We start from the raw sequence: 12162 nt of genomic DNA, 5'->3' as shown, positions 1-12162 counted from the left end.
TCCAGTCCCCAACCCCGTCAACTTCTAAACTCCATTTAGCTTTCTTCATCACCTTGTTCTCTGTGTTTAACATCTGGCAGTATTTTCCCTGAAAAGACCTCGTCAGCTCCCACCAATAATTCTGCTTTCCGCTCAAGCTAAATTGCCTCCACTTACCCCTGATAACATGCTTAAAACATCCTCTTGCTCTATTTCCCCTGCCATCTTGCTTTAATATCTCATCTCTATCCTGGATTATTATTTTTTTTTAAAAAAACTTTCTAATTAGCCACTTAACCACCACCAATTCTCTTTTCAGCTAAACCTTTAAAAAGAGCTTTTTATTTCAGAATCTGATCATATTATTCTCAGTTTAAAATAGTCTGGTAGATAAATTGCAGATATTATTCCTAAGAGCCAAAAGCTGGAAACAACCCAAATGTCCATAAACTGGCAATAGATAAATAAAATGAATCCATACAATGGACTACTTTTCATATATAAAAAGAAATGAAGCCCATACTGCATGGATGAGCCTCGAAAACATGCTCAGCAAAAGAAGTCAGTTACAAAACACTATATATTGTATGATTCCATTTATATATGATCAGAAAATGCAAATCTGCAGTGACAAAAATCAGATCAGTAGTTGCCTGAAACTGGAAATGAAATTGACTGCAAATACTCATGAGGGAACTTTATGGGGTTTTGGAAATGTTCTAAATCTAGGTTGTAACAGTAGTTGCACAGCATACAAATTTACTAAAAATCATTGACTGTACACTTATAATGGGTGAGTTTTATGGCATGTAAATTGCATCACAATAAAATTATAAAATATTTAAATGGATTTTAGAAATGCTCATTGATTTATTGATTTACAGTTTGCTACAGGATCTTTTTTGCCTTTTCATACTGTTCATGGGGTTCTCAAGGCAAAAATACTGAAGTGGTTTGCCATTTCCTTCTCCAGTGGACCACATTCTGTCAGACCTTTCCACCTGTCCGAACTCTCCACCATGACCTGTCTGTCTCGGTGGCCCTACACAACATGGCGCATAGTTTCACTGAGTACCTGAACCGTGAATTTCCAGATGTTCAAGCTGGATTTAGAAAAGGCAGAGGAACCAGAGATCAAATTGCCAACATCCATTGGATCATCGAAAAAGCAAGAGAGTTCCAGAAAAACATCTACTTCTGCTTTGTTGATTACGCCAAAGCCTTTGACTGTGTAGATAACAACAAACTGTGGAAAATTCTTCAACAAATGGGAATACCAGACCACCTGACCTGCCTCCTGAGAAATCTGTGTGCAAGTCAAGAAGCAACAGTTAGAACTACACATGGAACAACAGACTGGTTCCAAATCGGGAAAGGAGAACATCAAGGCTGTATATTGTCACCCTGCTTATTTAACTTCTATGCAGAGTGCTGCTGCTACTGCTAAGTCACTTCAGTCGTGTCCGACTCTGTGCGACCCCATAGAAGGCAGCCCACTAGGCTCCCCCGTCCCTGGGATTCTCCAGGCAAGAACACTGGAGTGGGTTGCCATTTCCTTCTCCAATGCATGAAAGTGAAAAGTGAAAGTGAACTCGTTCAGTCGTTTCTGACTCTTAGCGACCCCATGGTCTGCAGCCTAGCAGGCTCCTCTGTCCATGGGATTTTCCCAGCAAGAGTACTGGAGTGGGGTGCCATCAGCTTCTCCACGATACAGAGTACATCATGCGAAATGCCGGGCTGGATGAAGCACAAGCTTGAATCAAGGTTGCCAGGAGAAATATCAATAACCTCAGATATGCAGATGACACCACCCTTATGGCAGAAAGCAAAGGAAAACTAAAGAGCCTCTTGATGAAAGTGAAAGAGAAGAGTGAAAAAGTTGGCTTAAAACTCAACACACAGAAAACTAAGGTGATGGCCTCTGGTTCCATCACTTCATGGCAAATAGATGGGAAAACAACAGAAACAATGACAGACTGTTTTCTTGGGCCCCAAAATCACTGCAGATGGTGACTGCAGCCATGAAATTAAAAGACGCTTGCTCCTTGGGAGAAAAGTTATGAGCAAACTTGATAGCATATTAAAAAAAGGGCAGAGACATTACTTTACCAACAGAGGTCCATCTAGTCAAAGCTATGGTTTTTCCAGTAGTCATATATGGATGTGAGTGTTAGGCTATAAAGAAAGCTGAGTGCCAATGAATTGATGCTTTTGAATTGTGGTGTTGGAGAAGACTCTTGGACTGCAAGGAGATCTTAAAGGAAACCAGTCAATCTTAAAGGAAATCAGCCCCAAATATTCATTGGAAGGACTGATGCTGAAGTTGAAACTCCAATACTTTGGCCACCTGATGTGAAGAACTGACTCACTGGAAAAGACCCTGATGCTGGGAAAGATTGAAAGCAGGAGAAGAAGGGGACGACAGAGGATGAGATGGTTGGATGGCATCACCACCAACTCAATGGACTCTGGGAGTTGGCGATGGACAGGGAAGCCTGGCGTGGTGCAGTCCATGGGGTCACAGAGTCAGACAGGACTGAGTGACTGAACTGAACTAACAGGATCTTTCTTGGACTTCGTTACCAGAGATGCATGCCAAATGGAAAGAAAGAATTTGTTAGAAAAATGAGTATATTGCGAGGGCATATAGGAAGTGGCCAGAGAAAAACTTCAAGAGAGAAGCCTTGGGAACGGCCAACTATTGGTCAGGAAATGCTCCACACTGAGAGGCAAGGTCTTGAACATTCTCGGTAGAGTACTGGTGCAATAGTGGGGATTTAGGAAACTTAAAGTACACAATTCCACTCTCATGCCCAAGGGGGCACCAGAGGAGCACGTCCCAGTCCTGAGTGCAGACATTCCCAGCTAAGGGAGGGCACTCTTCTGGTTTCATTCAAAACCCCACCCAGGTTCTTCAGAGACCAGGACTCTCAATTTCCTTGTATTTTCTTTCTTGGTTGGAAGGGGGGATTTGCCTGAAGATGGCTTCCTTTTAAGTCTGAAAATGGGGCAGGAAGAGCCAGAGGAGGCCCTGTGACTCTCTCCGGGAGAGAGGCAATTGTTAGAGCCAAAAGAAACTGCTCTAAGAGGACCTTTTTCAGAATGACACATACTATTTTCTTCCTCTCCCTCTGTGACTCAGATTCGCGTTTCACACAGACCTTTGCCTGTGTTTTCTTTCCTCTGCCTTGACTGCTAGCCAGCAGACTGTGTCCGCACTGTTTTCCCACTCCTCTTCCCCAATCTGAAACAGCCTGGTGGAAACATTAGCTGGAGAGATCTGTGTTTACCAGGTAAATTCCTCTACAACAAATACATTTGCAGTGAAAATCTTTATTCAACCAAGAATCCTCCATAGCACAGTTTATGTCTAACCCAATTTAAGTCATAGTCAATGAAGCAAAATTCTAATCCATACCATATATTTGTACAGCCCAGTGGAGCTTTCTTGTAAAAAAGATTTGACCTGCAATACTTTCTTTTCCCTGAGGAGCTTGAGAAACAAGTAGAGGCAAAAACAGAGCCCCTTCGTACTTGGAGAATATTTTCCCACAGATACTTGTTTTAAAAATCCAGTTCCCAGGAAATCTTTGTGAGGACTTTTCCCAATAGTCTACCAGATCCTGGACAAGAAAAAGAGATAAACTCTAGATTTGATAAGCAGGATCTTCTCAGAAGGAAACCATGGGAACTTTCTCAATCTTCAAGCAGTCTCTGATCCACAGCATTGTAAAAAATAATCAGGAGATCAGAAATGAATCAAGGAAAGAAGAGTAGCATTCTGAAGAGATGATAGTACTGTTGAGGCCTGAAGCTATACTAATATACTGATGAGAGTAGAATCTTTAAAAATACAGTACCTAGGTCATACGGAAGAATCAATTACATCACTTTTTCCTACCAAGATATTTCTCAAAGGGTGTTATTGCAAGGGGAGGTCATTTTCTCCCTCTCCCAGCTCCACAAAATAAAAACTTCACTTCTTGAAAATTCTGAAGAGCATTAACTTTCCTGATAGTTCCTTTTCAGTTCTCCCCGAGGCAGGAGGGACTCAGTTGACTGGACCAGTGTAAAAGGAATGAGCAAACTTCTGTGTCTTCTCCTAGTACTAGCCTGTCCATCAGACAGATGTCTCCAACTCTGAGCCTGCACACACATGCACCTACCCCTGCCTCCTCAGAAGGTCTAGGGGGCAAGTGTTGGGAAGTCTGGTTGTAAGCCCTGACCTGTGGGGCTCTTCCTCTGTGCCTTACCCCTACTAAAGTTGACACTTTTATCTCCATGTGTCTGACTTACGTGTCCGTTTCTCATAAGGTTCTGAACACAGAAGGGCTAAGAGCTGCGCTTTGTTGGCATATTCAAAGCCCCCAAATTAAGACTTTAAGTAACTCTGCCATTGTAGAGTTCAAAAACCAGTGAATAACGCAAAGAAATGACTTTAGCAGGAGACTAAATTCACCACGTGCCCTTGAGCAAGAGCTGAGCTCCGCAGTCAGGAAGGGAGGCACCTTGCCCAGAAGAGGATGCAGCGTGAGGGCCCTGCCCGTGGGACAGCAAGGACACAGAGACGCTTCCCAGGGCGCTGAGGTGGGGAGAAGGACATCACCGCGATCCCCTTGTGTCTGAGGTGTGACGTGGTGGCAAGAGCCATGAACTGGGATCCAGAAAACCTGTACTGAAGTCCCACCTCTTATCAGATGTGCAGCCTTTACTATTTTGAGCCTCAGTTTTCACACTTGTAAGGAACATAAATATCATTCCCACCTACCCTGTAGAGTTACTGTGAGAAACATTATATCAGGTATGTGAATGTTCATGTACACTGGAAAGCATGATAAAAATATAAGGTAATATGAAAATATATAGTGAGGACAGGGTACTTGAAGATACTATCAAGTGGAAGTGCTGGTATTTTCCACTTACTTTTCCAGATCCTCTCTCCGCTTTAATCTGTGTCCTAGAGGCTGAACTTTCTGAATTGCATCAATAAATAGGCCCCTTTGCCGTTTGGCTACTGGTTGAGTTTGGTCAAAGAGTCCCCTGGTCTCCTCCCTGCTGGGTCTCCTCAGGTTGGCTGCATCTCTCTATGGAGGACACAGCTGGAGTCAAACTGCCTTCTCCACACAGTTTTCTCCCCAGAGCAGCAGCATTGCCATCATCCAGGAATCTGTGAAAAATGAAACTACTCCAGTCCTACCCCAAACCTACCGCAGCTGAAAATTCAGGGTGAGGCCCAGCAATCTGTTGTACAAGCCCTCCAGGTAATTAATTCATACACAGTTTGAGAACCACTGCTGTGACTAACTACTCTTTTTTTATCTGCTCACAGCTACTAACACTGATACTGTCCAGTCCTTTGTTGTTTCCCCTCAAACTTTCTGTACTTTGGAAAACAGTCCTTTTATCACTCTCCTCACATTACTCATTTTGAGTATGCCATGGTTTCCTACAGGACCCTAACACTGTCTACAGGAGCTTCTTGGGATCCAAAAGAGACAACTGATTTTTTGTCCTCTGCCTGTGAAAAGCACAGGCCTGCTGATCAAGGTGAAAGAAAAAAACCTGCAATGGGATAGCCAAGTAATGAGATCTAGTTACAGGTCACCCCCAAAATCCTTTAGGCAAAATCTTGCAGTGGGTGTCTGTGTTTCAGGAAATGTCTCTGACGGGTAAACTAAGAAATGATGTAATATCCTTTTGAGACATATGACTAAAATCTGAGGTTTTTGTGTAGGCTTGGGCTGTAATGCTGGTTTCTGCTGAGGGCTTTAGTCTGAAGAGGAAAAATGCTAAAATAAATTGCTACTTGCAAAAGGAAGCTGCTGGTATTTCTTTCCTTTGGCTAAGGCCAAAACTTAAGCAAGGTAAATTCATACCATCTATCACTCACTATGAAAGTCATATGGGCCAAGAGGTAACATTTGAGCACCAACAGAGAATAAACAAGTTCAAAGGGTCAGTTTGACCAGAATGTGTAAAACCTAAGACAAAGAGAGACTGTTTCTAGGTGTTTGTTTCCTCAGGTCTCTTGTCACAAAAACTCGGCTTGTTTCCAGGGCATAAATCCAAGGGAGAAATACTCAACAGAGGTCAGGAAAGCAGCCATGAGTAAAACTGAGAAGTCCCACTGCAGCAAGTCATTTCCTTTGGAAATGTAACAGGTTAATAAACCTGGAGTCAGAGTAAGAAAGAGGCTTTGGGAAAACTCAGCTTAAAGCGCTAAACTAACCCAGGTTTTTCTTACCTTTGTGGATTGAATATTTTGCTTCTCCTACAAATGAAGAAACCGGTTTTCAAAGTAGCATTTCTTATTTAGGCCTTATGCTTTGTAAATTTTGCAAGTGATAACTGGACCATGAAAAATGGTGAGGCACGCTAAACTTGTTTTCAGATTTTGTCTTTAATTCCCTTTTTAAAAACAATTCCCCTCCATCTGCTCCTTCGCTTCTCCCTTTCCCAAAATCTCTGCCCCAGAGACCCTTGGTATCTTCAGGCAGCAACCTGTCTGTTCACAACCCACCACGTGAACAACCTTCCCAGATTTTCCCTTGTTTGAACTTTTCCAGCGCACACTCAGAATTTAAAGGAACTGGGCCCTATCCCTCAGGACCTAATGCAGACAGTGGTTATCTAATTGCCTAGTAACCCTCTTCCCTGGGGCAGCTACTGGATTGAACAGATCTCAGAGATAGAAAGCCTTACCAATTAGTAGCTGTGAGATCTTGGGAAAGTTACAAAGAAAGATGCAAAGAATCATAGATTTCTTGGGGCTGAAAAGGATCAATGCCTGAACAGAGTCCAACACCTTACAGAGGTGTATCCTTGTTCTATTTTATGTTTTACTGAAAAAAACTTGCATTAGTTATTGAGCCCCTCCTATGGACCAAGCCCTGAGCTAGGTGCTTGTATACATTGTCACTAATCCGGAAAATATCCCAGCAAGGAAGTTAGCATGTGTGCGTGCTCAGTCACTCAGTCGTGTTGGACTGTAGCTCACCAGGCTCCTCCGTCTGTGAGCGTTCCCGGGCAAGAATATTGGAGTGGGTTGACATTTCCTACTCCAAGGTAGTTAGTACTAGACCCATTTTACAAATATGAAACTGAGACGCAGAATGACATAGTTAGTCCAAATAAGTGCAAGGCCAGGGTTCATGCCCATTGCAGTTAGCCTGGAAGTCAATGTTCATTCCACTTGACTGTGTGATCTTATGCGAGATCCCATTCTAACCACCGAAGCATCCTTTACAATGAGCTGAATTTGTCTTCCTCTATCTCCCACCCACCACCACCTCCAAGTTCTACCCATGTGGGTAGAGAAACCACTCTTTCAGGCATTTAAAGACTGCAAACTCCTTTGACCTTCCTGAAAATATTCAACCTTTCCTCTTATGAAAGTTTTAAATCCCTTCACTCTCCTACTGATTCCTCTCCAGTTCATCTATATCCCATAAATCAGCAACAAAAATGTGAAGTTTAATATATGTACAGAAAAGTGCACCGATTATATATGTATGCAGTGCAGTTAATTTTTGCAAAGTCATTCCTTGGTCAAGAAACAGAAGCATTACCAGAACCCTAGAAGCCCCTGCTGTCTTGTCTCTGCGTCCCCTAGAGGTGACTTTTAACACATGGATTGTATAGAGGGAAGCACAAAATTCTGCATCCTTTCGTGTCTGCCTTCCTTTGCACAACATTTTTAGGGTTTCATGTCATATTGTGTGGAGCTATCGTTGGTTTATTTTCATTCCTTTCTGTGTACCTTTTTTTAAAAATGTGGTAAATAAAATTTACCATAAAATTTACCATGATAACCATTTTTAAGTGTTACAGTTCAGCAGTGTTGATTATATTCACAATACTGTGCAACTGTCACCACCATCCATCTCCAGAACTTTTTCATCTCCCAGAACTGAAACTCTGTGTTTATTAAACAGTAACTGCCTATCTGCCCCACCTCTCAGTTCAGTTCAGTTCAGTTCAGTCGCTCAGCTGTGTCTGACTCTTTGCAACCCCATAGACTGCACCATGCCAGGTTTCCCTGTCCGTCACCAACTCCCAGAGCTTGCTCAAACTCATGTCCATCGAGTCGGTGATGCCATTCAACCATCTCATCCTCTGTCATCCCCTCCTCCTCCTGCCTTCAGTCTTTTCCAGCATCAGGGTCTTTTCCAGTGAGTCAGTTCTTCACATCAGGTGGCCAAAGTATTGGAGTTTCAGCTTTAGCATCAGTCTTTCCTTTAAGATTGATTGATTTGATCCCCTTGCAGTCCAAGGGACTCTTAAGAGTCTTCTTCAACACCACAGTTCAAAAGCATCAATTCTTTTACACTCAGCTTTCTTTATAGTCCGACTCTCACAACCATACCTGGCTACTGGAAAAACCATAGCTTTGACTAGATGGACCCCTGTTGGTAAAGTAATATCTCTGCTTTTTTTTAATAGGCGGTCTAGGTTGGTCACAGCTTTTCTTCCAAGGGACAACTGTCTTTTAATTTTATGGCTGCATTCACTGTCTGCAGTGACTTCAGGGCCCAAGAAAATAAAGTCTGTCACTGTTTCCATTGTTTCTCCATCTATTTGCCATGAAGTGATGGGACTGGATGCCATGACCTTAGTTTTCTGAATGTTGAGTGTTAAGCCAACTTTTTCACTCTCCTCTTTCACTTTCATCAAGAAGCTCTTTAATTTTTCTTTGCTTTCTGCCATAAGGGTGGTATCATCTGCATATCTGAGGTTATTGATATTTCTCCTGGCAATCTTGATTCCAGCTTGTGTTTCATTGAGCCTAGCATTTCACAGGATGTACTCAGCTTAGAAGTTAAATAAGCAGGGTGACAATATACAGCCTTGACGTCCTCCTTTCCCGATTTGGAACCAGTCTGTTATTCCATGTCCGGTTCTAACTGTTGCTTCTTGATCTGCATACAGATTTCTCAGGAGACAGGTCAGGTGGCCTGGTATTCCCATCTCCTGAAGAATTTTCCACAGTTTATTGTGATCTGCACAGTCAAAGGCTTTGGAGTAATCAATAAAGCAGAAGTAGGTGTTTTTCTGGAACTCTCTTGCTTTTCCTGTGATCCAATGGATGTTAGCAATTCAATCTTTGGTAACTCTGCATTTTCTAAATCCAGCTTGCTACCATTCTACTTTTTGTCTCTTTGAATATAACTGCTCTAGGTACTTCATATAAGTGGAATCATACAGTATTTGTCTTTTTGTGACTGGCTTACTTCACTTAGCATAATGTCCTCAAGATTCATCTATGTTGTAGCATTTCCTTCCTTTTTATGTGTCAGAATTTCCTTCCTTTTTAAAGCAAAATATGTACCACAGCTTCCTTATCCATTTGTCTGCTGATGGGCATCTAGGTTGCTTCCATGTCCTGGCTATTATAAACAGTGCTGTGATGAACATTGGGGTACACGTGTCTCTTTCAGATCTGGTTTCCTCGGTGTGTATGCATGCACTGGGAAGACCCAGAGGGATGGGATGGAGAGGGAGATGGGAGGGGGGATTGGGATGGGGAACACATGTAAATCCATGGCTGATTCATGTCAATGTATGGCAAAAACCACTACAATATTGTAAAGTAATTAGCCTCCAACTAATAAAAATTTTAAAAATTAAAAAAATTTAAAAACATAAAAAAAAAAAAGCAAAATAGCATTCCACTGTACAGATATACCATGTTTTTTTTTTTTTCTTCTTTTTATTCTGTGTGCTTTTTAAAGTGTGTAGCCTTATATGGGACCAGGGTCCCTCAGTGGATTTGACATGAGAAGGTCCTTTCACAGCTTTACCATGGCACTCCCACACTCTTTTTTCTTGCTTTCAGGTCTGGCTCCCCTCTAGACAGTGTGCTCTTTGGACCTTACTCTTCTTTGCTTCCCCAGCACCTAGGTCCAAGTAGAAATTCATTGAACTTGAATGAAAATAACAGCCCTGTGAAGTTCCTGTTGTTTATCTCTCTGAGCCTCAGTTTCCTCATTCTTGAAATGAAGGGTTCCAATTACTGATTTGTCAAGTCTTGACTAGCTTGACACTCTTGATTTTATGACAGACTTGCATTGGTGACCTATTCCAAGGGTTTGACAAACACAAAACAATAATTTTTTGAACTATTATTTATATGTTTCAGTTTATATAGTTTCAGGTATCCCCTTGGTAATGGTGTTAGGTAATATGATACTTTTAAGGCTCTGTGAGAAATATTTGTAGACAAATTTCTCTTATTCTATGTTTCAGTTGAAAAACTTCCCAGGGCTGGGGTCAGAGGTGGAGGGGGTGCTGTAGGGAAGCTGCAGTTCAATTACTGCAGCAACTCAACCACTAGGCAACCATTTAACTGCACCCAGAGGGAACAGGTGAGGAAAACAACTCCAGCCCCAGAGCCAGAATGGTCCCAAAGTGGCAGGAAACCAAATATTAGGCTTTTTCTAGGAGATTTTGCATGTTTAAAATGGTTAGGAGGCCCCAAATATTCTGAAATATGCTAGCTATCACTGGCATTTGACTTAGAATGCCGCCCCCTCTGCTACTGGATAAGTTGAAATACAACAATATTTTATCCTCCATCTTGTGACTTCTCTCCTCTCTTCTTTCTCCCTCATCCAGTTTATAAGAGAGGCATGAAGCCAAATTTTGATGGACCCATGACTGAAACACACTGAGTTAAAATGTCTCAAGGGACAGTAAGTTTACAGGCAGATCAGTAGCTCTCCAGCTGGAATTTTTAAAGGAGACTGAGCTTACTATCTTATGAAAGAGAACACTCTCACACATATTTCGAGAACATGTGGAAACTTCTGTGTGAGATCAGATCAAGATCCATACAAATATTCTCTTCTTGACACTTGCTGCTAATAAAGGGGTGTATATGCCTCCAGATGCTTTTTCCTAAGTACATATAAGCATATGTTTCTTCTTTGTAAAAAGAAACTCTAGCACTTTCAAATGATCTTTAAAACTTTATTATAAAAAGGACTGTTGATTAAACTATGACATCTGTTAAACTCACTCCCCATTCTCTTCTCTTACTTTGAATATTCATGGATTTTGGTAAAGCTGTGTTCAATTATTTATTATTTAATCTTTAAAAAAGTTATATTTTGGGCTCCTTCTGAATTCTTAAGTGCTATTGGCATTTCTGATACAAAAGTATTTTTGCCAGTTCCTACCAACTTTATCTTATCCTTTCAATTTACAAATTTGATGACTGAACCTGGTTTATATTTTTTTAGATTAATTCATAAGTTTTGAAACATTTGTTACTCTATTTTGTTATTGTTCCTTCCTTAGTTTTAAGCACTTCCAACTTAAGGTGGGCTTACAGAAATTAATTCATAACTTTTGAAACATCTGTTGCTCTGTTATTGTTCCTTCCTTAGTTTTAAGCACTGCCAACTTAAGGTGGGCTTACAGAACACTCCTGTTCTTCATTCTATTATCTTCAAAAAAGTTCCGTGACCCTCATGTTCTATTCATTCTTTAACACTTGCAGTGTTATGGTGGGTTAAAAGCAGACAGAAAATCCGAGACTAAATAAATAGCTGTTTTGGGAGCCCACAGAGAATAACTTCAACCTACACATTACTGTCATATTGGGATAAAATAAAATAATGAACATGAAAGCCCTTTGAAAAATATAAAAGCATGCTATGTACATGTAATATTTGGCTTGACTTCAAGAAGAAACCAAGCTGAAATGGCTTATTAGGATTTCCCAAATGCCTAGGGTCAGACATCTGAGGAAAGAGTTTGGACACACATAGCTAGCGTTATTTCTTGAATTGGTTGAATACTCTACATTGTTTACTTACAAGTGTTCTGCCTACAATTGTGACTTAACACATTTTAGTAACAGAGCAATAGGGAGTGTTTTTTTCTTTGTTTGTTTTTTCTTTTTTTTTAACAGTAATCTAGACATTCCAATAAATATCAGGGGATACAAATCAACAGAAAGTCTTAAAAGTGGCTGGTCTGACAAGAAGGAGCCAGTGTAATGTGGCTTTTCTATTAGCTTGGCCATAAAGTTGGCTATTAACTTAGCACTTAATTGGATCCTCCTACAGTGGAATCATAAAAGCATTTAGTCCTGCAGGCTAGAGAACATGTTGTGCTGCTGAGTGGTGTTTAAGGTACTTTAAAAGTCTGGTTGTAATTGAATGATGACTAAACACAACT

This window comes from Cervus elaphus, chromosome 12 (genome assembly GCF_910594005.1).
Source record: "Cervus elaphus chromosome 12, mCerEla1.1, whole genome shotgun sequence".
NCBI classification, from domain to species: domain Eukaryota; kingdom Metazoa; phylum Chordata; class Mammalia; order Artiodactyla; family Cervidae; genus Cervus; species Cervus elaphus.
This window is presented reverse-complemented; position numbering follows the sequence as displayed.